Below are 24,019 nucleotides of genomic sequence, written 5' to 3'. Positions count from 1 at the left end.
GTACTGCCGTATATTTCCAGTGATCCTGCCGTATAATTCCAGTGATCCTGCAATATAATTCCAGTGGTACTGGCGTATAAGTCCAGTGATACTGCCATATAATTCCAGTGGTACTGCTGTATAAGTCCAGTCCAGTGGTGTTGCCATATAAATTCAGTGGTGCTGTCCTGTGCTGTATATTATTTACTCCAAATAAAGGGGTTATTAAAATGTAATCCAAATAATTTTCATAGGGTTTGCCCTGTGTGGTGTAGAGGTACGCTTTCCTGTACCGCATATTGGCCCTCATTCCGAGTTGTTCGCTCGCAAGCTGCTTTTAGCAGCTTTGCACACGCTAAGCCGCCGCCTACTGGGAGTGAATCTTAGCTTATCAAAATTGCGAACGAAAGATTAGCAAAATTGCGAATAGACACTTCTTAGAAGTTTCTGAGTAGCTCCACACTTACTCGGCATCTGCGATCAGTTCAGTCAGTTTCGTTCCTGGTTTGACGTCACAAACACACCCAGCGTTCGCCCAGACACTTCTCCGTTTCTCCAGCCAGTCCCGTGTTTTTCCCAGAAACGGTAGCATTTTTTCGCACACACCCATAAAACGGTCAGTTTCCGCCCAGAAACACCCACTTCCTGTCAATCATATTACGATCACCAGAACGAAGAAAAAACCTTGTAATGCCGTGAGTAAAATACCTAACTGCATAGCAAATTTACTTGGCGCAGTCGCACTGCGGACATTGCGCATGCGCATTAGCGACTAATCGCTCCGTTGCGAGAAAAATATAACGAACGAACAACTCGGAATGACCCCCATTGTTATATAACTCCAGAAAAATCCTGGAGAACAAAAATTTGGAGGATAAAATAGGGAAAGATCAAAAACAACTTCCTCCTAGTGCTGAAACTGCTGCCACTAGTCATGACATAGACGATGAAATGCCATCAACGTCGTCTGCCAAGGCCGATGCTCAATGTGATAGTAGACGGCATGTAAAATCCAAAAAGCCAAAGTTCAGTAAAAAGACCCCACAAAAAAAGATTTAAATGGTCTGAGGAGAAACGTAAACTTGCCAATGTGCCATTTACGAAACAGAGTGGCAAGGAACGGCTAAGGCCCTGGCCTATGTTCATGACTAGTGGTTCAGCTTCACATGACGATGGAAGCCCTCGTCCTCCCGCTAGAAAAATGATAACAGTTAAGCTGGCAAAAGCACAGCAAAGAACTGTGCGTTCTGAGATGGTATCACAATGGTCCTCAGTCTTACCGGTGACATGGCCTGCAGGACTACTGACGTTCCTGACTGAGGAGGAAGTTGACGTTGAGGGAGATGGTGGTGTGGCTTGCAGGAACTTGGGTACAAGAGGAAGAAGGGATTTAGGTGTCAGTGGACTGCTTACGCTCTTACCCAAAGTTTCACAACTTGACACTGACTTCTGATGAATGTGCAGCAGGTGACATATAAGGGAGGATGTTCCTAGGTTGTTAACGTCCTTACCCCTACTTATTACAGATTGACAGAGGCAACACACGGCTTGACCTGCTGTCCAGATTTGTGGAGAAATAATTCCACACCGAAGAGGTGGCTTTTTTGGTATTTTGCCAAGGCATCACTATGGGCTTATTCATTCTATGGACAACAGGTGTCTCCCCTGGTGCCTGATTTAAACAAACCACATCACCATCGGAATCCTCCTCGTCAACGTCCTCCTCAGTGCCAGCAACACTTATATCCTCATCCTGGTGTACTTCAACAGTGACATCTTCAATTTTACTATCAGGAACTGGACTGTGGGTGCTCCTTCCAGCACTTGCAGGGGGCGTGCAAATGGTGGAATGAGCCACCTCTTCCCGTCCAGTGTTGGGAAGGTCAGGCATCGCAACCAACACAATTGGACTCTCCTTGGGGATTTGTGATTTAGAAGAACGCACAGTTCTTTGCGGTGCTTTTGCCAGCTTAACTCTTTTCATTTTTCTAGCGGGAGGATGAGTGCTTCCATCCTCATGTGAAGCTGAACCACTAGCCATGAACATAGGCCAGGGCCTCAGCCGTTCCTTGCCACTCCGTGTTGTAAATGGCATAATGGCAAGTTTACTTTTCTCCTCAGACACTTTTAATTTTGATTTTTGGGTCATTTTACTGAACTTTTGTTTTTTGAATTTTACATGCTCTTTACTATGACATTGGGCATCGGCCTTGGCAGACGACGTTGATGGCATTTCATCGTCTCTGCCATGACTAGTGGCAGCAGCTTCAGCACGAGGTGGAAGTGGATCTTGATCTTTCCCTATATGCCAGTAATATATCTGGAATTAGACGGCAGTAATGTCTGGAATTAGATACCACTAGATAGAGATACCAGATACCACTGTGACTGGAATGATGATGACCTATGCACAGTGACAGGACACTACCACAGCACCCTACAGCAGCAAGATGCAGCACAAGACACTGGACTTTTAGTCACCACAATGCAGCACAAGACAATGAGTAGTGATACTGAGCACTGATGAGGATACTAGAACTGACACAGAGCAGCAAGATACAGCAGAGGACTATTGTACTGTAGTATACTGGTCACCACAATGCAGCACTGATACTGAGCACACATATTGAGCTGATATTTAGCTGATATTGGGCTTTTCAGGCAGAGAACGTAGCCACGTCCTCTCCGCTCAATCTACAAGACACGAGTGAAAATGGCGGCGACGTGCGGCTCTTTATATGGAATCCGAATCTCGCGAGAATCCGACAGTGGGATGATGACGTTTTCCTCCGTTCGGGTTTTGCAAGTAAGGCGGGAAGAACCGAAGCTGCCTCGGACCACTGTAAACCACGTGAAGTTCGGGGGGGTTCAGTTCTCGGTGAACCGAACCCGCTCATCTCTAATACACACACATGCATACATACATACATGTGCGCTGTCTGTAGCGCCCGGGATGCTGATGCCTCTGCCTGCCCACCTCCATCCACCGCTGTTCTGCTGCTCTCCTCTGTCCTCCTGCAGCTGTATTGAAAACGTCCCTCCCAAAATGGCTGCCGCCACAGAGAAGACAGTTATTCAAGATATTAGAGGGCTCCTCTAGTATCTTGAATAACTGTCTCCTCTGTGGCGATGGCCATTTTGAGAGGGAAGTTTTCAATACAGAGCTGCTGGAGGGTCGGAGGACAGCGGCAGAATAGCGGGGATGACCGCGGAACGGCGGGGACGGCGGCGGGCGGGCAGGTGGCTGCATGAGCATCCCGGACCCTCCTCTCTCTATCAGAGAGGCTGGTCCCGGGACAGCTGTGCCCCCAGCACCCCCTGATGGTGGCCCTGGCTGCTGTTGCTGCCGCTACTGTTGTTGCTGCTGGGAGTCGATCCCAGAGGGGAAGTCGGAAGACCACTTGTACTACTTCAACTAAGCAATTAACTGTCCAACAATCGTTTGTGAGGAAGATGAAATATGACAGCAGTCATCCTGACAGCTATGTTGGTGTTAGACGTGCATCCGGTAGCCGCCATTAATACAGTGGGACTTAAAGAATTGTTTGAGGCAGTATGTACCCGGTACCAAATCCCATCTAGGTTCCACTTCACTAGGCAGGCGATACTGAGAATGTACTGAGACGTCAGAAAAAGTGTCCTCAGTGTCCTAAAAATGCAATTGTACCCACTGTCCACTTAACCACGGACATGTGGCAAATGGAACAGGGCAGACTAAGGACTATATGATTGTGACAGCCCACTGGGTAGATGTATTGCCTCCCGCACAACAACAACAGCAGCGGCACCAGAAGCAGCATCTCGCAAACGCCAACTCGTTCCTAGGCAGGCTACGCTATGTATCACCGCTTACCGTAACACCGCTGACAACCTCTTACGGAAACTGAGGGACATCATCGCACAGTGGCTTACCCCAATTAGACTCTTCTGGGGATTTGTGATATTGGATAACGCCACCAATATTTTGCGTGCATTACATCTGGGCAAATTCCAGCACATCCCATGTTTTGCACATACAATTAATTTGGTGGTGCAGAATTTTTTTGAAAAATAACAGGGGCGTGCAGAAGATGCTGTCAGTGGCCCGAAAAATTGCGGGCCACTTTCGACATTCAGCCACCGCGTGCCAAAGACTGGAGCGCCAGAAAACACTCCTGAACCTGCCCTGCCATCACCTGAAGCAAGAGGTGGTAACGAGATAGAATTCAACCCTCTATATGCTTCAGAGGATGGAGGAGCAGCAAAAGGCCATTTAAGCCTATACATCCACCTACGATATAGGCAAAGGAGGGGGAATGCACCTGACTCAAGCACAGTAGAGAATGATTTCCATCTTGTGCAAGGTTCTCCAACCCTTCGAACTTGCCACACGTGAAGTCAGTTCAGATACTGCCAGCTTGAGTCAGGTCATTCCTCTCATCAGGCTTTTGCAGAAGCAGCTGGAGAAATTGACGGAGGAGCTAAGATGGACCCATTCTGCTAAGTATGTGGGACTTGTGGATGGAGCCCTTCATTTGCTTTGCCAGGATTAAAGGGTGGTCAATCTGTTGAAATCAGAGCACTACATTTTGGCCACTGTGCTCGATCCTAGGTTTAAAGCCTGCATTGTACCTCTCTTTCCGGCAGACACAAGTCTGCAGAGGTTCAAAGACCTGCTGGTGAGTAAATTGTCAACTCAAGCGGTACGTGACCCGTCAACAGCTCCTCCTTTATTTTCTTCCCCAACTGGGGCTGCGAGGAAAAGGATAAGATTTCCTAGCCCACCAGCTGGCGGTGATGCAGGGCAGTCAGGAGCGAGTGCTGACATCTGGTCTGGACTGAAGGACCTGCCAACGATTATTGACATGTCCACGGTCACTGCATATGATTGTGTCACCATTGAAAGAATGGTGGAGGATTATATGAGTGACAGCATCCAAGTAGGTATGTCAGACAGTCCGTATGTATACTGGCAGAAAAAAGAGGCAATTTGGATTAGAGATGAGCGGGTTCGGTTTCTCTGAATCCGAACCCGCACGAACTTCATGTTTTTTTTCACGGGTCCGAGCGACTCGGATCTTCCCGCCTTGCTCGGTTAACCCGAGCGCGCCCGAACGTCATCATGACGCTGTCGGATTCTCGCGAGACTCGGATTCTATATAAGGAGCCGCGCGTCGCCGCCATTTTCACACGTGCATTGAGATTGATAGGGAGAGGACGTGGCTGGCGTCCTCTCCATTTAGATTAGGAGAGAGAGAGATTGACCTGAGGCTGATACTGTAGAAGAGAGTGCAGAGTTTAGTGACTGACCACAGTGACCACCAGCAGTGCAGTTGTTTTATTTAATATATCCGTTCTCTGCCTGAAAAAAACGGTACACACAGTGACTCAGTCACATACCATATCTGTGTGCACTGCTCAGCCCAGTGTGCTGCATGCCTGCATCATCTATGTATATATTATATATCTGACTGTGCTCAGCTCACACAGCTTATAATTGTGGGGGAGACTGGGGAGCACTGCAGTGCCAGTTATAGGTTATAGCAGGAGCCAGGAGTACAAGACAGTCACATACCATATCTGTGTGCACTGCTCAGCCCAGTGTGCTGCATCATCTATGTATATATTATATATCTGACTGTGCTCAGCTCACACAGCTTATAATTGTGGGGGAGACTGGGGAGCACTGCAGTGCCAGTTATAGGTTATAGCAGGAGCCAGGAGTACCAGGGGCGGAAGTCCCGGAGGCAGCGGAGTCGGCTGCCGCCGGGCTCCTAACCTGAAGAGGGCGCCTCGCAGCGCCCACTGACTTTACACAGATTGACATGCGGACGAGCGTCCGCATGTCAATCTGCGGTCTCCCTCCCTGCTGTGTTGGAGGGACACGGAGCGCATAGAGCGTCTCTCCTGTGTCCCTCCCTGGCTCTCTCCCCCGGCGGTCTAATACAGGAAGTGCTGTTCGTGAGCTCTGATTGGCTCACGAACCGGCACTTCCTGTATTAGACCAGCCGGGGGAGAGAGCCAGGGAGGGACACAGGAGAGACGCTCTATGCGCTCCGTGTCCCTCCAACACAAGGGGGGGAGGGGGACAGGCACTGGGGGCATATACCTGGCACTGGGGGGCATATACCTGGCACGAGGGGGGGGGGAGACCTGGCACTGGGGGGCATATACCTGGCACTGGGGGGCATATACCTGGCACTGGGGGGAAAGACCTGGCACTGGGGGGCATATACCTGGCACTGGGGGGCATATACATGGCACTGTGGGGGAAGACCTGGCACTGGGGGGCATATACCTGGCACTGGGGGTGAAGACCTGGCACTGGGGGGCTTACACCTGGCACTGGGGGGCATATACCTGGCACTGTGGGGGAAGACCTGGCACTGGGGGGCATATACCTGGCACTGGGGGGCATAGACCTGGCACTGGGGGGCATATACATGGCACTGTGGGGGAAGACCTGGCACTGGGGGGCATATACCTGGCACTGGGGGCATACACCTGGCACTGGGGGGCATACACCTGGCACTGGGGGGCATATACCTGGCACTGTGGGGGAAGACCTGGCACTGGGGGGCATATACCTGGCACTGGGGGGCATATACCTGGCACTGGGGCGGGGGGCATATGTGGCACTGGGGAGAGGGATATATTTGGCACTGGGGGCATATACCTGGCACTGTGGGGGAAGATCTGGCACTGGGGGCATATACCTGGCCCTGTGGGGGAAAATCTGGCACTGGGGGCATATACCTGGAACTGGGTGCATATACCTGGCCCTGTGGGGGAATATCTGGCACTGGGGGCATATACCTGGCACTGTGGGGGGAAGATCTGGCACTGGGGGCATATACCTGGCCCTGTGGGGGAAGATCTGGCACTGGGGGCATACACCTGGCACTGTGGGGGAAGATCTGGCACTGGGGGCATATACCTGGCCCTGTGGGGGGAATATCTGGCACTGGGGGCATATGCCTGGCACTGTGGAGGAATATCAGGCACTGGGGGCATATAGCTGGCACTGTGGGGGAGTAGGCACTGAGGGGGCATATGTGGCACTGTGGTGGAATATTTGGCACTGGGGGGAGCAGGCACTGAGGGGGCATATGTGGCACTGGGGGGGGGTATATTTGGCACTGGGGGCATGTACCTGGCACTGGAGGCATATACCTGACACTGTGGGGGAATATCTGGCACTGGGGGCATATGTGGCACTGGGAGCACGGCCCTAGCAACAAGCACTACCCCCTAGCAACGAGCATGACACCCAGTGCATGAACCCCCTGGCAACGAGCATGACACCCTGAGCATGAAATCCCCTGGCACCGTGCATGGAACCGCTGGCAACGAGCATGACACCCAGTGCATGAAACCCCTGGCAACGAGCATGACACCCTGAGCATGAAAACCCCTGGCACCGTGCATGGAACCAAGAGCATGAAACCCCTGGCAACGAGCAGGTAATTTAAAAGTAATTAGAAGCCTTACTGTAGAACTTAATGTGTAATGGGCATTACGGTGTGTGGCATAATGTATCACGGACATTGCGGTGTGTGTCATAATGTGTCGGGCATTACGGTGTATGGTATACTATATCGCGGGCATTGTGATATGTGGTATAATGTCTCAGGCTCATTGTGGTGTGTGTTATACTGTGTCAAAGACATTGTATGTGCTATAATGTATCAAGGGCATTGCAGTGTGTAGCATAATGTATAATGGGCATTGTGATTCCTGTCATGTGTCACAGGCATTACGGTGTGTGGTATAATGTATCAGGGGCATTGCAGTGTGTAGCATAATGTATAACGGGCATTGCGATTCCTGTCATAATGTGTCGGGGGCATTACGGTGTGTGGCATAATGTGTCGTGGGCATTACGGTGTGTGCATATTATGTCATGTGCATTATTGTGTGTGGCATAATGTCTAAGGGCCACTGCAGTATGTGGCATAATGTATACTGGGCATTACTATAAGGAGGAAAAATTACAAATAATGTAAGGGGCATGAATCAGGATTATTTTTCTTTCCCGTCTGGGCGTGCAGGTTGGAAAACTGGGGTATAACGCAGTCTTTTCCTGCAATGTCACGCCCCTTTATGGTAAGCCATCCCAACGAAGCCACACACTCTATACTGCCAATTATGGAGGGGGGGGGGGGCAAATAATTTTTTGGCTTGGGGGAGAAAAATTTCTAGTTACGTCACTGAACTGACTCATTCCTGTAAGCCGCCACCACAGCGCAAACCCCAGGAGAGTACGCTGGTGAGCGCCTGCTGTGGGAGGTAGGAGAGGAGCTGCTGCTACCGTTTCCCCGCTGCTGTGGGGAAGGGGGGGACGGGATGGATGGACACACGTGCGAGGCGGAGTTTAAGAGCTGGTACCACGCTTGCCTTGTATTCCACTTCCTAATTGCGCTCTGCCTCCGGTAATTGGGGAGGAGAGTAGAGCCTTCTTTCACTACACAAGGTATCCATCTATGCTCCCTTTCTCCCTGTATAAGTGCACTGCCAGTATACTGTATGTATGTTTGTGTATATATAGATAGAGGTAGGGGTCTGGCACAGCCACATAATAGACTAATACATTGGGTGCCCTCACAGCAAAGTAGTTTAGCAAAATAGAGGTGGTGCGGCACTCCAATGATTTGCACACTGACACCAATTGAAGTAGTGCAACGTTTCAATGCCCGTTTAATGAATCTGCATTTTTGTCATATATACAATGACCCCCATTCTGCCTCATCCCGCCTCATATATACAATGACCCCTCATTCTGCCTATATATATATAGCCTGCAGGATCAATATTGGTGTGGTGTGGTGTGTGTGTATGTGTGTATATATATATATATATATATAATTTTATTTTTTTGCCTCTATATAGGGGGGCACCTGTATTTATATTGCCTCCGGGCGTCTAGGACGAACTTACGCCACTGAGGAGTACATATTATATTAAAATTAAACAGTGCACACTTTTGCTGCAGGAGTGCCACTGCCAGTGTGACTGACCAGTGACCTGACCACACTGACCACCAGTATAGTTAGTAGTATACTATATTGTGATTGCCTGAAAAAGTTAAACACTCATCGTGTGACTTCACTTGTGTGGTGTTTTTTTTTTATTCTATAAAAAACTCATTCTGCTGACAGACAGTGTCCAGCAGGTCCGTCATTATATAATATATATACCTGTCCGGCTGCAGTAGTGATATATATATATTTTTTATATCATTATTTATCATCCAGTCGCAGCAGACACAGTACGGTAGTTCACGGCTGTAGCTACCTCTGTGTCGGCACTCGGCAGTCCATCCATAATTGTATACCACCTACCCGTGGTTTTTTTTTCTTTCTTCTTTATACATACATACTACTACATCTCTTTATCAACCAGTCTATATTAGCAGCAGACACAGTACAGTACGGTAGTTCACGGCTGTGGCTACCTCTGTGTCGGCACTCGGCAGTCCGTCCATAATTGTATACCACCTAACCGTGTTTTTTTTTTCTTTCTTCTTTATACATACATACTACGACATCTCTTTATCAACCAGTCTATATTAGCAGCAGACACAGTACAGTACGGTAGTTCACGGCTGTGGCTACCTCTGTGTCGGCACTCGGCAGTCCGTCGATAATTGTATACCACCTAACCGTGTTTTTTTTTTCTTTCTTCTTCATACATACATACTACGACATCTCTTTATCAACCAGTCTATATTAGCAGCAGACACAGTACAGTACGGTAGTTCACGGCTGTGGCTACCTCTGTGTCGGCACTCGGCAGTCCGTCCATAATTGTATACCACCTAACCGTGGTTTTTTTTTCTTTCTTCTTTATACATACATACTACGACATCTCTTTATCAACCAGTCTATATTAGCAGCAGACACAGTACAGTACGGTAGTTCACGGCTGTGGCTACCTCTGTGTCGGCACTCGGCAGTCCGTCCATAATTGTATACCACCTAACCGTGGTTTTTTTTTCTTTCTTCTTCATACATACATACTACGACATCTCTTTATCAACCAGTCTATATTAGCAGCAGACACAGTACAGTACGGTAGTTCACGGCTGTGGCTACCTCTGTGTCGGCACTCGGCAGTCCATCCATAATTGTATACCACCTAACCGTGGTTTTTTTTTCTTTCTTCTTCATACATACATACTACGACATCTCTTTATCAACCAGTCTATATTAGCAGCAGACACAGTACGGTAGTTCACGGCTGTAGCTACCTCTGTGTCGGCACTCGGCAGTCCGTCCATAATTGTATACTAGTATCCATCCATCTCCATTGTTTACCTGAGGTGCCTTTTAGTTGTGCCTATTAAAATATGGAGAACAAAAATGTTGAGGTTCCAAAATTAGGGAAAGATCAAGATCCACTTCCACCTCGTGCTGAAGCTGCTGCCACTAGTCATGGCCGAGACGATGAAATGCCAGCAACGTCGTCTGCCAAGGCCGATGCCCAATGTCATAGTACAGAGCATGTCAAATCCAAAACACCAAATATCAGTAAAAAAAGGACTCCAAAACCTAAAATAAAATTGTCGGAGGAGAAGCGTAAACTTGCCAATATGCCATTTACCACACGGAGTGGCAAGGAACGGCTGAGGCCCTGGCCTATGTTCATGGCTAGTGGTTCAGCTTCACATGAGGATGGAGGCACTCAGCCTCTCGCTAGAAAAATGAAAAGACTCAAGCTGGCAAAAGCAGTAGCACCGCAAAGAACTGTGCGTTCTTCGAAATCCCAAATCCACAAGGAGAGTCCAATTGTGTCGGTTGCGATGCCTGACCTTCCCAACACTGGACGTGAAGAGCATGCGCCTTCCACCATTTGCACGCCCCCTGCAAGTGCTGGAAGGAGCACCCGCAGTCCAGTTCCTGATAGTCAGATTGAAGATGTCAGTGTTGAAGTACACCAGGATGAGGAGGATATGGGTGTTGCTGGCGCTGGGGAGGAAATTGACCAGGAGGATTCTGATGGTGAGGTGGTTTGTTTAAGTCAGGCACCCGGGGAGACACCTGTTGTCCGTGGGAGGAATATGGCCGTTGACATGCCTGGTGAAAATACCAAAAAAATCAGCTCTTCGGTGTGGAACTATTTTAACAGAAATGCGGACAACAGGTGTCAAGCCGTGTGTTCCCTTTGTCAAGCTGTAATAAGTAGGGGTAAGGACGTTAACCACCTCGGAACATCCTCCCTTATACGTCACCTGCAGCGCATTCATAATAAGTCAGTGACAAGTTCAAAAACTTTGGGTGACAGCGGAAGCAGTCCACTGACCAGTAAATCCCTTCCTCTTGTAACCAAGCTCACGCAAACCACCCCACCAACTCCCTCAGTGTCAATTTCCTCCTTCCCCAGGAATGCCAATAGTCCTGCAGGCCATGTCACTGGCAATTCTGACGAGTCCTCTCCTGCCTGGGATTCCTCCGATGCATCCTTGCGTGTAACGCCTACTGCTGCTGGCGCTGCTGTTGTTGCTGCTGGGAGTCGATGGTCATCCCAGAGGGGAAGTCGTAAGCCCACTTGTACTACTTCCAGTAAGCAATTGACTGTTCAACAGTCCTTTGCGAGGAAGATGAAATATCACAGCAGTCATCCTGCTGCAAAGCGGATAACTGAGGCCTTGACAACTATGTTGGTGTTAGACGTGCGTCCGGTATCCGCCGTTAGTTCACAGGGAACTAGACAATTTATTGAGGCAGTGTGCCCCCGTTACCAAATACCATCTAGGTTCCACTTCTCTAGGCAGGCGATACCGAGAATGTACACGGACGTCAGAAAAAGACTCACCAGTGTCCTAAAAAATGCAGTTGTACCCAATGTCCACTTAACCACGGACATGTGGACAAGTGGAGCAGGGCAGACTCAGGACTATATGACTGTGACAGCCCACTGGGTAGATGTATGGACTCCCGCCGCAAGAACAGCAGCGGCGGCACCAGTAGCAGCATCTCGCAAACGCCAACTCTTTCCTAGGCAGGCTACGCTTTGTATCACCGCTTTCCAGAATACGCACACAGCTGAAAACCTCTTACGGCAACTGAGGAAGATCATCGCGGAATGGCTTACCCCAATTGGACTCTCCTGTGGATTTGTGGCATCGGACAACGCCAGCAATATTGTGTGTGCATTAAATATGGGCAAATTCCAGCACGTCCCATGTTTTGCACATACCTTGAATTTGGTGGTGCAGAATTATTTAAAAAACGACAGGGGCGTGCAAGAGATGCTGTTGGTGGCCAGAAAAATTGCGGGACACTTTCGGCGTACAGGCACCACGTACAGAAGACTGGAGCACCACCAAAAACTACTGAACCTGCCCTGCCATCATCTGAAGCAAGAAGTGGTAACGAGGTGGAATTCAACCCTCTATATGCTTCAGAGGTTGGAGGAGCAGCAAAAGGCCATTCAAGCCTATACAATTGAGCACGATATAGGAGGTGGAATGCACCTGTCTCAAGCGCAGTGGAGAATGATTTCAACGTTGTGCAAGGTTCTGATGCCCTTTGAACTTGCCACACGTGAAGTCAGTTCAGACACTGCCAGCCTGAGTCAGGTCATTCCCCTCATCAGGCTTTTGCAGAAGAAGCTGGAGACATTGAAGGAGGAGCTAACACGGAGCGATTCCGCTAGGCATGTGGGACTTGTGGATGGAGCCCTTAATTCGCTTAACAAGGATTCACGGGTGGTCAATCTGTTGAAATCAGAGCACTACATTTTGGCCACCGTGCTCGATCCTAGATTTAAAGCCTACCTTGGATCTCTCTTTCCGGCAGACACAAGTCTGCTGGGGTTGAAAGACCTGCTGGTGAGAAAATTGTCAAGTCAAGCGGAACGCGACCTGTCAACATCTCCTCCTTCACATTCTCCCGCAACTGGGGGTGCGAGGAAAAGGCTCAGAATTCCGAGCCCACCCGCTGGCGGTGATGCAGGGCAGTCTGGAGCGACTGCTGATGCTGACATCTGGTCCGGACTGAAGGACCTGACAACGATTACGGACATGTCGTCTACTGTCACTGCATATGATTCTCTCACCATTGAAAGAATGGTGGAGGATTATATGAGTGACCGCATCCAAGTAGGCACGTCACACAGTCCATACTTATACTGGCAGGAAAAAGAGGCAATTTGGAGGCCATTGCACAAACTGGCTTTATTCTACCTAAGTTGCCCTCCCACAAGTGTGTACTCCGAAAGAGTGTTTAGTGCCGCCGCTCACCTTGTCAGCAATCGGCGTACGAGGTTACATCCAGAAAATGTGGAGAAGATGATGTTCATTAAAATGAATTATAATCAATTCCTCCGCGGAGACATTGACCAGCAGCAATTGCCTCCACAAAGTACACAGGGAGCTGAGATGGTGGATTCCAGTGGGGACGAATTGATAATCTGTGAGGAGGGGGATGTACACGGTGATATATCGGAGGGTGATGATGAGGTGGACATCTTGCCTCTGTAGAGCCAGTTTGTGCAAGGAGAGATTAATTGCTTCTTTTTTGGGGGGGTCCAAACCAACCCGTCATATCAGTCACAGTCGTGTGGCAGACCCTGTCACTGAAATGATGGGTTGGTTAAAGTGTGCATGTCCTGTTTTGTTTATACAACATAAGGGTGGGTGGGAGGGCCCAAGGACAATTCCATCTTGCACCTCTTTTTTCTTTTCTTTTTCTTTGCGTCATGTGCTGTTTGGGGAGGGTTTTTTGGAAGGGACATCCTGCGTGACACTGCAGTGCCACTCCTAAATGGGCCCGGTGTTTGTGTCGGCCACTAGGGTCGCTAATCTTACTCACACAGTCAGCTACCTCATTGCGCCTCTTTTTTTCTTTGCGTCATGTGCTGATTGGGGAGGGTTTTTTGGAAGGGACATCCTGCGTGACACTGCAGTGCCACTCCTAAATGGGCCCGGTGTTTGTGTCGGCCACTAGGGTCGCTAATCTTACTCACACAGTCAGCTACCTCATTGCGCCTCTTTTTTTCTTTGCGTCATGTGCTGATTGGGGAGGGTTTTTTGGAAGGGACATCCTGCGTGACACTGCAGTGCCACTCCTAAATGGGCCCGGTGTTTGTGTCGGCCACTAGGGTCGCTAATCTTACTCACACAGTCAGCTACCTCATTGCGCCTCTTTTTTTCTTTGCGTCATGTGCTGATTGGGGAGGGTTTTTTGGAAGGGACATCCTGCGTGACACTGCAGTGCCACTCCTAAATGGGCCCGGTGTTTGTGTCGGCCACTAGGGTCGCTTATCTTACTCACACAGTCAGCTACCTCATTGCGCCTCTTTTTTTCTTTGCGTCATGTGCTGATTGGGGAGGGTTTTTTGGAAGGGACATCCTGCGTGACACTGCAGTGCCACTCCTAGATGGGCCAGGTGTTTGTGTCGGCCACTAGTGTCGCTTAGCTCAGTCATCCAGCGACCTTGGTGCAAATTTTAGGACTAAAAATAATATTGTGAGGTGTGAGGTATTCAGAATAGACTGAAAATGAGTGGAAATTATGGTTTTTGAGGTTAATAATAATATGGGATCAAAATGACCCCCAAATTCTATGATTTAAGCTGTTTTTTAGTGTTTTTTTTTAAAAAACACCCGAATCCAAAACACACCCGAATCCGACAAAAAAAATTCGGTGAGGTTTTGCCAAAACGCGGTCGAACCCAAAACACGGCCGCGGAACCGAACCCAAAACACAAAACCCGAAAAATTTCAGGCGCTCATCTCTAATTTGGATGCCCTTGCACAAACTGGCTTTATTTTACCTAAATTGCCCCCCTCCAGTGTGTAAGATTTTAATTGAAGGAGGAAGAACTTGAAGATTTAGGGTATAATTTGTAATGAAATGGGGTGTTAGATCAGGAGGGGATCGGTATGAAATACCTCCAATCAAAATACCGACGTTCAAAATCCCGACACCAATTGACCGATGGTCAAAATCCTGACAAGGTCAAAATCCCGATATGGACAAAATACCGACATTTAAAATACCGACAAGGTCAAAATACCGACATGTAAAATGCCGACAGGTCAAAATACCGACATGCATTTTTTGCAGTTTTTTGTGTGTATGTCGACATAAGTCAACATGGACACCATATATAGTGTACCGCGTCCCCTCGCATGGCTCGCTGCGCTCGCCATGCTTCGGGCACGGTGCCTCGCTGCGCTCGGCACACTATTATATTCCCCCTCCAGTTCCACTGGGATGGTAAAGTATGAACAAGTCGGTTTCAATGAAAAAACTCATGAAAAACTCATGTCGGTATTTTGACCTGTCTGCATTTTACATGTCGGTATTTTGACCTTGTCGGTATTTTAAATGACGGTATTTTGTCCATGTCGGTATTTTGACCTTGTTGGGATTTTGACCATCGGTCAATTGGTGTCGGGATTTTGAACGTCGGTATTTTGATTGGAGGTTAACTGACTGCATCCCGATCGGGAGCATATATATCTATAGACATGTAGATTTAGTAAAAGTACATCAATGGAAACCTCTCACCCCCTACAAATCCTGCGTTTGACCCTGGGTGTATGCTTGAAAATATAGGGAAAAGAGGCATTATGGGTGAGAGAGTATCATAAACAAGGGCGGATGTAGACTTTTCTTTTAGGGGGACGGTTTCAAAATTAATAAGGACTCATTCCCTTTCTCTTCCTGACTGGTTCCACTCCTTAATCTGTTCTCTTGCAATACAAATATATTTCAAATTAAAACAACATCCACATCCACAGTCTTCCCTGTATTAAATACACACTTCACAGGTTTTCCTGCGGGGGATTCAAACTTCAGACCACATGTGCCATAGTCAGACATTTAACTGGAGGGCCATCAATGTTGTGTGTACTTGCACCATGGCAATAAGAGCTTTCATTGGCTTACGCCCACTGTATTAAAATACAAAATACTCCATACAAGTGATTTTAACACCAAATCTCCTATACCATATCCAGCCACATAATTTTTGATCTATCTATAACAGTGTAATATATACGTGCACCTTGTTAATAATAACTGTCAATTAAATATCTCTGAATATAAAATACACATTGCACAGCACTCCACACGGGGACTCAAACTCCAAACCTTATGTACCACAAGCACTTAACACCTGAGCTATTTGCAGCTATGTAGCAAATCTACATCTCCTATATAATAGCCCAGATCTGTGACTTTGTGATTCATTTGCTAACGCTGGGCGGAGTCACAACAGTGGGCGGAGTTAGTCAAATGAGTCACAGATCTGGCCAAATCTACAGGAGACTAGGAGCAGAAGCAGATAGTATGGGCATGGCACAGGCAGGGGTGCATACCTCCCAGCTTTCTGCAGGAGCTTTCTTCAGACAGAAGGAGGGACACACACTCGGCAAAAAGGGGCGTGGCTTCACGGGAGGGCCCCGTTTTCGTCAATGAGGGGGCATGCCCAGCGCTCTGTGAGCTGCTGGCATGCCCCCAGGGGCTGATTATGAGTCCGGGGGGGCCAGGGCACTTGAGACAGGGGAGCCCTATCTCATTGCTGTGCCTGCTGTGGGTTGGAGGCGTGGCCTAAGCGTGGGTCGTGAGGTCACGCCCCCTTACGCAAATTCCGTTTTGTTTTTTAAATGGAATTTTGGCCCCTCAGCTAGGGGTAAATCCAGAGGAGGTGGTCGCTCCCACCTACACACCCGCACAGGCAGAAGAAAGCAGGGAGACTGCTGCCTCCCTGCAACACCACAGACCTGCCAACACGCAGCAGCGTGTGCTGACAGTAGCACAATGCTGCCGTTGTTGCTGGCAGGACGGGGAGGGGGGAAGCTTCTGAGCTGGAACAGAGCTACTTGAGCCGGGGGGGCCCCCTAAAACTGTGGGGCCAACGGTACGTACCCCCCCCCCCCTTAATCCGGCTCTGCTGCTGGAACCCCCCCTTAATCCATACCCCCTGATGCCCCCTCTCCCTCTGTCTCCACTATTCACCGCTGCTCTGCTAAGCAGAACAGCGAGTACAGGAGCTTTCCAACTGACCCCCCTGTTACCGCGGGACACTGCGACCCGCGGGTGGGACAGCGGGACAGACTCAAAAAAATGGGACTGTCCCGCGAAAATCGGGACATTTGGGAGGTCTGGGGGTGTGTGAGGGGGTATGCCGTACAGACAGACGGGCACCGGCTCACTGTGTGCTTGACTCCCCCCTCTCTGGCGCAGAGGAGCGTCACTTTCTGGCACACTCCACGCTTCTTAGCTGCAGTTTTGTGGGGCACCTGCCGCTGTGCAGGTTCCGTACTGCCTCTGTTATCTCCAGCCCCGGCAACCCCACCGCTAGCTGCAGCGCTGCCACCCACAGTGAGGTGCGCCCAGCTCCTTCACACACTTTAGTCGGCGGGTAACGCTGCAGAAGTCCGAGCTGCTTGCAGGCTCCGACCCCCTCCTCCCTCCAGCCGCAGCATCTCCTGGGGGCTAACCAGTCACTCCCAGTCTCCCCTTACCACAGTGCCCGGCAGCTGCGCGAGGTCTGCGGTGTGTGACTGAGGAGGGGGGGAGGGATGCGGACGGGCAGAGGAAGCAGGACTCCAGCCTAAGAGAGTCAGCCATGCCAAGTCTCCACCAGCAGCAGATCCCAACAGGTTGGAGTGGAACAGCAGCAGCCAGCAGCAGTGACTCCGGTAAGACACATCTGTCTGTCACCACTGTTTTGTCCCTAATACCAATCTCTCCCGTGCCCTGTGTTCTGTCATGTCCCTGTCACCCCTGGCCTTGCCCTGCCACCCTTATCCTGGCCCTTTCACCCTTATCCTGGCTCTGTCACCCTTATCCTGGCCCTTTCACCCTTATCCTGGCCCTTTCAACCTTATGCTGGCCATGTTACCCTTATGCTGGCCCTGTTACCCCTATCCTGGCCCTGTTACCCCTGTGCTTGCCCTGTCAACCCTATACTGGCCCTGTCACCCCTGTCCTGTTCCTGCCACCCCTACCCTGGCCTGTCACCCCTATCCTGTCCCTGTCATTTCTGTCCTGGCCCCGTCGCCCCTGTCCTGGCCCCGTCACCCCTTTTCTGACCCTGTCACCCCTGTCCTGGCCCAGTCAACCCTGTTCTGACCCTGTCACCCCTGTCCTGGCCCTGTTACTGCATACCCTCCAACTACCTTTTTGGCAGGTACAATACCCGCAGCACCTCCAGACCTCTCCCCAATGCACCACACCTCCGCACCTTCCCCTCCACCCCTCCCCCACACGCTGTGCCTCCAGACCCCCTACACCACCCGCGGCTCCCACTCCTCCGCCCCTTCACCACCCACAGCACCTCCAGGCCCCCTCCACCATCCACCCCCTTTATATGTCTCCCCCCACACCTGCCCCCCTCCACCCGCAGCATCTGCAGACACCCTCCTCCATCCGTGGTCCCCCCCTCACCCACCCCTCCCCAACCAATGGCACCACCGCACCTGCCCCTCCACCACCAGCAGCACCTCCGGATCTCCTTCCCTATGCGCCGCACCACCCGTACCTGCCCCTCCCCTACCCATGGCGCCTGCGGACCCCTACCCCACCCCCGGCACTCCCGCCCCTTCCCATCCCACAGCACCTCCGGAACCCTTCACCCATCCACAACATCCCCACACCTGCCCCTCTCCCACCCATGGCACCCCTGCCCCTCCCCCACCTGCAGTGCCTCCGGACCCCTCCCCAATCTGCATCCCCCACTCCTCTGCCCCTCCCCCACCCGCAGCACCTCCCGACTCTTTCCCATCCGGGCCCCACCCCCACTTCTGCCCCCCCTCCACCTGCAGCATCTACAGACACCATCCGCAGTCCCCCCCGCACCCGCTACATTCTGTACATCGTGCCCTGCAGGTGCTGTTCACGCCGTCGCAAGGGGCTGCGCCTCCTTCACCATCGCACGCCCTTTTATTGTGCAATATTTAACCACTAACAAAGGAATGCAGGTAATACTTTATATAATACAAATATTGAACCCCAGAAAGGCATGCAAGGGTTAAGGGGGCGTAGCCCCTTGCGACGGTGTGAAGAGCGCCCGTAGAGCGCGATGAAGCACCTAGTATAAGATAGTTGTATTTCATAACATATACCACTGCAGTTGGGCAGATCTTTGTAGTGTCAGCAGCGGGCTATTAGGGGTGACAACAGGTACTGACCCAGAACTCAGTACCCTACTAGCCTTCAGCCTGCATGGAGTACTGTTCATTGTAGGTTTCAAGTCAGGGGAATTATACTGGAAGCTTTCCAGCCACACAAGCGCAGAGAGCAAAAGGTGAGATGGGCATCAAGGCCACTCCAGCCCACCAAAGAGGGATTGCAAGATCCCAATGGCCGGACTTTCCCCATAGGGACCACAGGCTAATGCCATCTGAACGTTAGCTACCTCATGCAAGTTCTGAAAATATGAGCTTTCTGGAGCTGGTTAATAGCTGCTGTCACATCGAAAACTAATGGGATGGCTGCTGCAGGCATTGTTGCTCACAAAGCAGTCTAACAGCTTTAATAATTCAGTGCAAAACTTAATTCTGCCTTAAACATGTGGAGAAAGGCATTTCCACATGTTTCGAGACCAGATTAAGTTTGGCAATAGAACCCTGGGTGAGATGTCAGAGTATTGCAGATACATTAATGAATAATTTACTTGGAAAGATGGCCCCTGACTATGTAGATGGAATATAGAGGCAACTACTAAACGTTTCTGTGTTTTCTACACAAACAATGAAACAAGTCTTAATTTTAGGCTTATTCAACAGCAGTTCCCGCAGTTTGACAGTGACTCTGTCGAACTGTGAGTAATCTGGCTTCTTTTTCCTTCCACCATCCTAACATCAGATGTTCCCAGCTTATGGTTTCCCTGATGGCCAGTGAGTAATCTGGGGCTTCCTCCTCCCACCATTATAATATCAGCCATTACCGTGGTCTGATGGTCTCTCTGATGGCTTTTGGGTAACCTGGGATTCCTTCTTCCACCATTCTAATATCAGCCGTTCCCGTGGTCTGATGGTCTCCTTCATGGCCAGTGAGTATCCTGGGCATCCTCTCCTCCTTCCACCATTCTAATATTAACAATTCCCATGTTCTGATTGTCTTTCTGATAGCTGGCGTATAACCTGAGGCTTCCTCCTTCCACTATTATAATATCAATCGTTCCTGTGGTCTGATGGGCTCTGTGATGGCAGGTGAGTAACCTGGGGCTTCCTCCTTCCACCTTTATAATATCAGCTGTTCCATGGTATGATGGTCTATGTGATGGCAGGTGAGTAACCTGTTCTTCCTCCTCTCACCATTCTCATTTCAGCTGTTCCTGCAGTCTAATAGTCTCTCTTTATTTTATTTATCTATTACCAGTTATTTATATAGCTCACACATATTCCGCAGCGCTTTACAGAGAATATTTGGCCATTCACATCAGTCCCTGCCCCAGTGGAGCTTACAATCTATATTCCCTAACACATGTGCACACATTCACACTAGGGTTAATTTTGTTGGGAGCCAATTAACCTACCAGTATATTTTTGTTCTTGTGGTCTGATGGTCTCTATCGTGGCCAGTAAGTAATGTGGGGCTTCCACCATCCTAATATCAGCAGTTAATGTGGTCTGATGGTCTCTCTGATGAATGTTGAGTAACCTGGGGACTCCTCCTCCAGTATTCTAATATCAGCCATTCCCGTGGTCTGATGGTCTCTCTGGTGGTCAAGGAGTAACATGGAGATTCCTCCTTCTACCATTCTATTATCAGCAGTTAATGTGGTCTGATGGTCTCTGTCAGGAATCGACTTACCAGGCTGACATCCGTCCGCCGCTGCGGACTCCGTCCTGGCTCCCTGCGGTCACCTGTCACCTATGCCCCTGCCATGGGACATCATCAAGGGCCTGGGAACACTCCTGAGACAGCGGGCATGTAGCGCGCCGCGTCCCTGCTAGGCCGCAGCGTGGGCGCCGCCATGACAGTCTGTAAACAGCCAGTATACTGCGGCCAATCCGGTGCTTGGCCGCACCCACTTTCTTTCACTCATCCAATCCCTGTGCACCATGGGGTACATAAGAGACTGCAGGATCAGTCTGCAGGCATCCTGGACTTTGTGTCTCTCCAGCGACCCATGTGAAAGGATCTGTTCCTGTTCCTCCTGTGTTCCTGGTTCTCTGCTTACGAACTTGTACTCCTGGTTACTCTGCACAGCTCCGTGGAACTTCAAGGCCCAGCAATACCTGCAACCTGCAAATAAGGCTTCACACTCATCACCACCTTGTGTGCTTCAGCCTGCAGTTGAAGACTGACTCCAGGTGTGTTTCATTCCTCCACCTGTGATACAGCTTGCTGCTGCCAGTGCCTCATCACCTGCACTGTGAAGTCAGACTCCTGCCTCTGCTCAGGTTTGCCATTCTACATCTTGCTGCCTAAGTTTCCTGTTTTAAAACCTGCACTGGTTTCCAAACCAGAACCATTTCACAAACACTTGTTCTTCTGTTTATATATTACCGGATATTATTTTCTCAAGTCATCTGTCATCCATTGCCATAGACTTTCAGTTATCATACTGAGTGATTGACTTTATTCATCTGTTATTATTGTTTCTGCTACCATTCTGTGTTATATCATCTGCTAAATAAAATACCATTGCGCTCATGCGCAGGAACGTTATCCAGCCTCCTCGTTTTCTCCCATCTACCTCCACTGACCCACTAGCGCCCCCTCCGGGGACACAGCCCAAACACAATCTGACAGTAAGTCCAGGATCGATGGACTCGGATGGTGGACGGAGTGTGGGGTCAGAGGCCTTGCAAAATCTGGTCTCCCGTCTGGATGGTCAAGAGGTTGCGCAGCAGCAGATGCTTCAATTCCTGCAAGGGATGTCCTCCCGATTAGATACACTACAGCAATCCCTGCCTAGTGTACTCTCTCCTACTGTTCCTGTTACTCCAGCACCTGCCAGTGCTGTGAGTTCTTCTATGCCGGCTGCATCAGCTCCAGTGTCACGTCTGCATCTGCCCGTGCCGAGCAAGTATGATGGCAGTCCTAAGTTATGTCGCGGGTTTCTCAATCAATGTGAAATACAGTTTGAGTTATTGCCACATAATTTCCCCACGCCAAGATCCAAGGTTGCCTACATCATCTCCTTACTCTCTGGATCTGCTCTGAGTTGGGTGTCTCCTCTGTGGGAACGTGCTGACCCTCTGATTAACAACTACACAGACTTCGTGTCAACCTTCAGACGGATCTTTGACGAGCCTGGTCGTGCGACATCAGCTTCAGCAGACCTGATCCAACTTCGTCAAGGTTCCCGAAGCATGGGACAATATGTCATCCAGTTCCAGACGTTGGCTGCAGAGGTTCAGTGGAACAACCAAGCTCTGGTAGCAGCTTTCTGGCACGGACTCTCGGATCAGATCAAGGATGAACTGGCGACCCGTGACATTCCTGTTCAACTGTCTGATTTGATCTCCCTGTGCATTAAGTTGGACTCTCGCATCCGCGAACGCAATAATGAACGCGCTCGGAGTGAGCCACGCAGATCAAGGTTCATACCTTCTGTACAGTTCCAGTCTCCCTCTTCTGACGAGCCTATGCAGATAAATAGGTCCCGCCTAACTCCTGAAGAGCGGGCAAGAAGAATACGTGAGAGACTCTGCCTATACTGTGCTGCTGCGGGCCATCAGATTAACTCCTGCACGGTGCGTTCGGGAAACGCCAGATCCTGACTTGTAAGGGAGGAGTCAAGTTAGGATCTTTCAGCCAAGCTCCTTCTCAACAAGATCTCATTCTTCCAGTGATGCTAGAGACTCCAGTTGGGCTCCAGTCTGCGTCAGCATTAGTGGACTGCGGTGCTGCAGGAAACTTTATCACCCAAGCTGCGGTAAATAAATTTTGCCTATCTACCTGTGAACTTTCTTGTCCAGTTTACATTACTGCTGTGGATGGTAGTCGAATCTCCAAGGGGAACATTTCTCATCAAACTGTTCCAGTGGTTCTGGGAGTTGGATTTCTCCATTCTGAACTGATCAAGTTCCTGGTCATCCCTCAAGCCACCCAGGAGATTGTCTTGGGCATGCCCTGGCTCCAGCTACATAATCCACAGTTTGACTGGTCAACGTTGCAGCTTACCTCATGGGGTTCACATTGTCATCAATCCTGCTTAGCCCAAGTGTGTCCCATTAAGTCTACCGAAGTAAAGACACAGTCAAGTCTCCCAGCAGCTTATCAAGACTTCTCAGACGTCTTCTGTGAAAAGGCTGCTGATATCCTGCCGCCCCATAGGGAATGGGATTGTCCCATCGATCTCCTTCCTGGCAAGAAGCCACCTAGGGGGCGCACCTACCCGTTGTCTGTTCCTGAAACTGAGGCGATGAGTAATTACATCAGAGAGAATCTTCAGAAGGGATTCATCCGTCCGTCATCATCTCCCGCTGGTGCAGGTTTCTTCTTTGTTAAAAAGAAGGATGGAGGACTGCGTCCATGCATTGACTATCGGGGTCTCAATGACATTACTATCAAGAATAGTTATCCATTACCACTCATTACCGAATTATTTGACAGAGTTAAAGGAGCCCGCATCTTCACCAAGTTAGATCTCCGCGGTGCCTATAATCTCATCAGAATCCGGAGTGGTGACGAGTGGAAGACAGCTTTCAACACTCGAGATGGCCATTATGAATACCTGGTAATGCCATTTGGGTTGTGTAATGCTCCAGCAGTGTTCCAACACTTTGTGAACGAAATCTTTCGTGATGTCCTGTATAAGTACCTCGTTGTTTACTTAGATGATATCCTTATCTTCTCCCAAGACCTTCCATCTCATCGTCTACAAGTTAGTGAAGTTCTCCGACGTCTTCGTGAGAACCGGCTCTACGGGAAACTATCTAAATGCACCTTTGAAGTTCCCTCTATACCCTTCCTGGGTTATATAATTTCCGGATCGGATCTTCAGATGGACCCGACAAAATTGGAAGCTATTGCCAATTGGTCCATTCCAAACTCTCTCAAGTCTATCCAGCGATTCCTGGGTTTCGCCAACTACTATAGAAAATTCATTCGAGGATTCTCCACTCTCATCGCTCCTATTACCAACC

The 24,019-nt window shown here is 49.7% G+C and overlaps 1 protein-coding gene across 2 annotated transcripts in view; it reads right to left on the bottom strand.

Moving 5' to 3' along the window:
* Nucleotides 1-24,019, bottom strand: part of SIM2 (SIM bHLH transcription factor 2) — a 314,641-nt gene that overhangs the window by 123,938 nt on the left and 166,684 nt on the right. The window lies entirely within an intron of this gene.

This window comes from Pseudophryne corroboree, chromosome 2 (assembly GCF_028390025.1).
Source record: "Pseudophryne corroboree isolate aPseCor3 chromosome 2, aPseCor3.hap2, whole genome shotgun sequence".
Lineage (NCBI taxonomy): Eukaryota > Metazoa > Chordata > Amphibia > Anura > Myobatrachidae > Pseudophryne > Pseudophryne corroboree.
The sequence above is the reverse complement of the archived record's forward strand: the minus strand, read 5'-3'. Positions and strand labels throughout refer to the sequence as shown.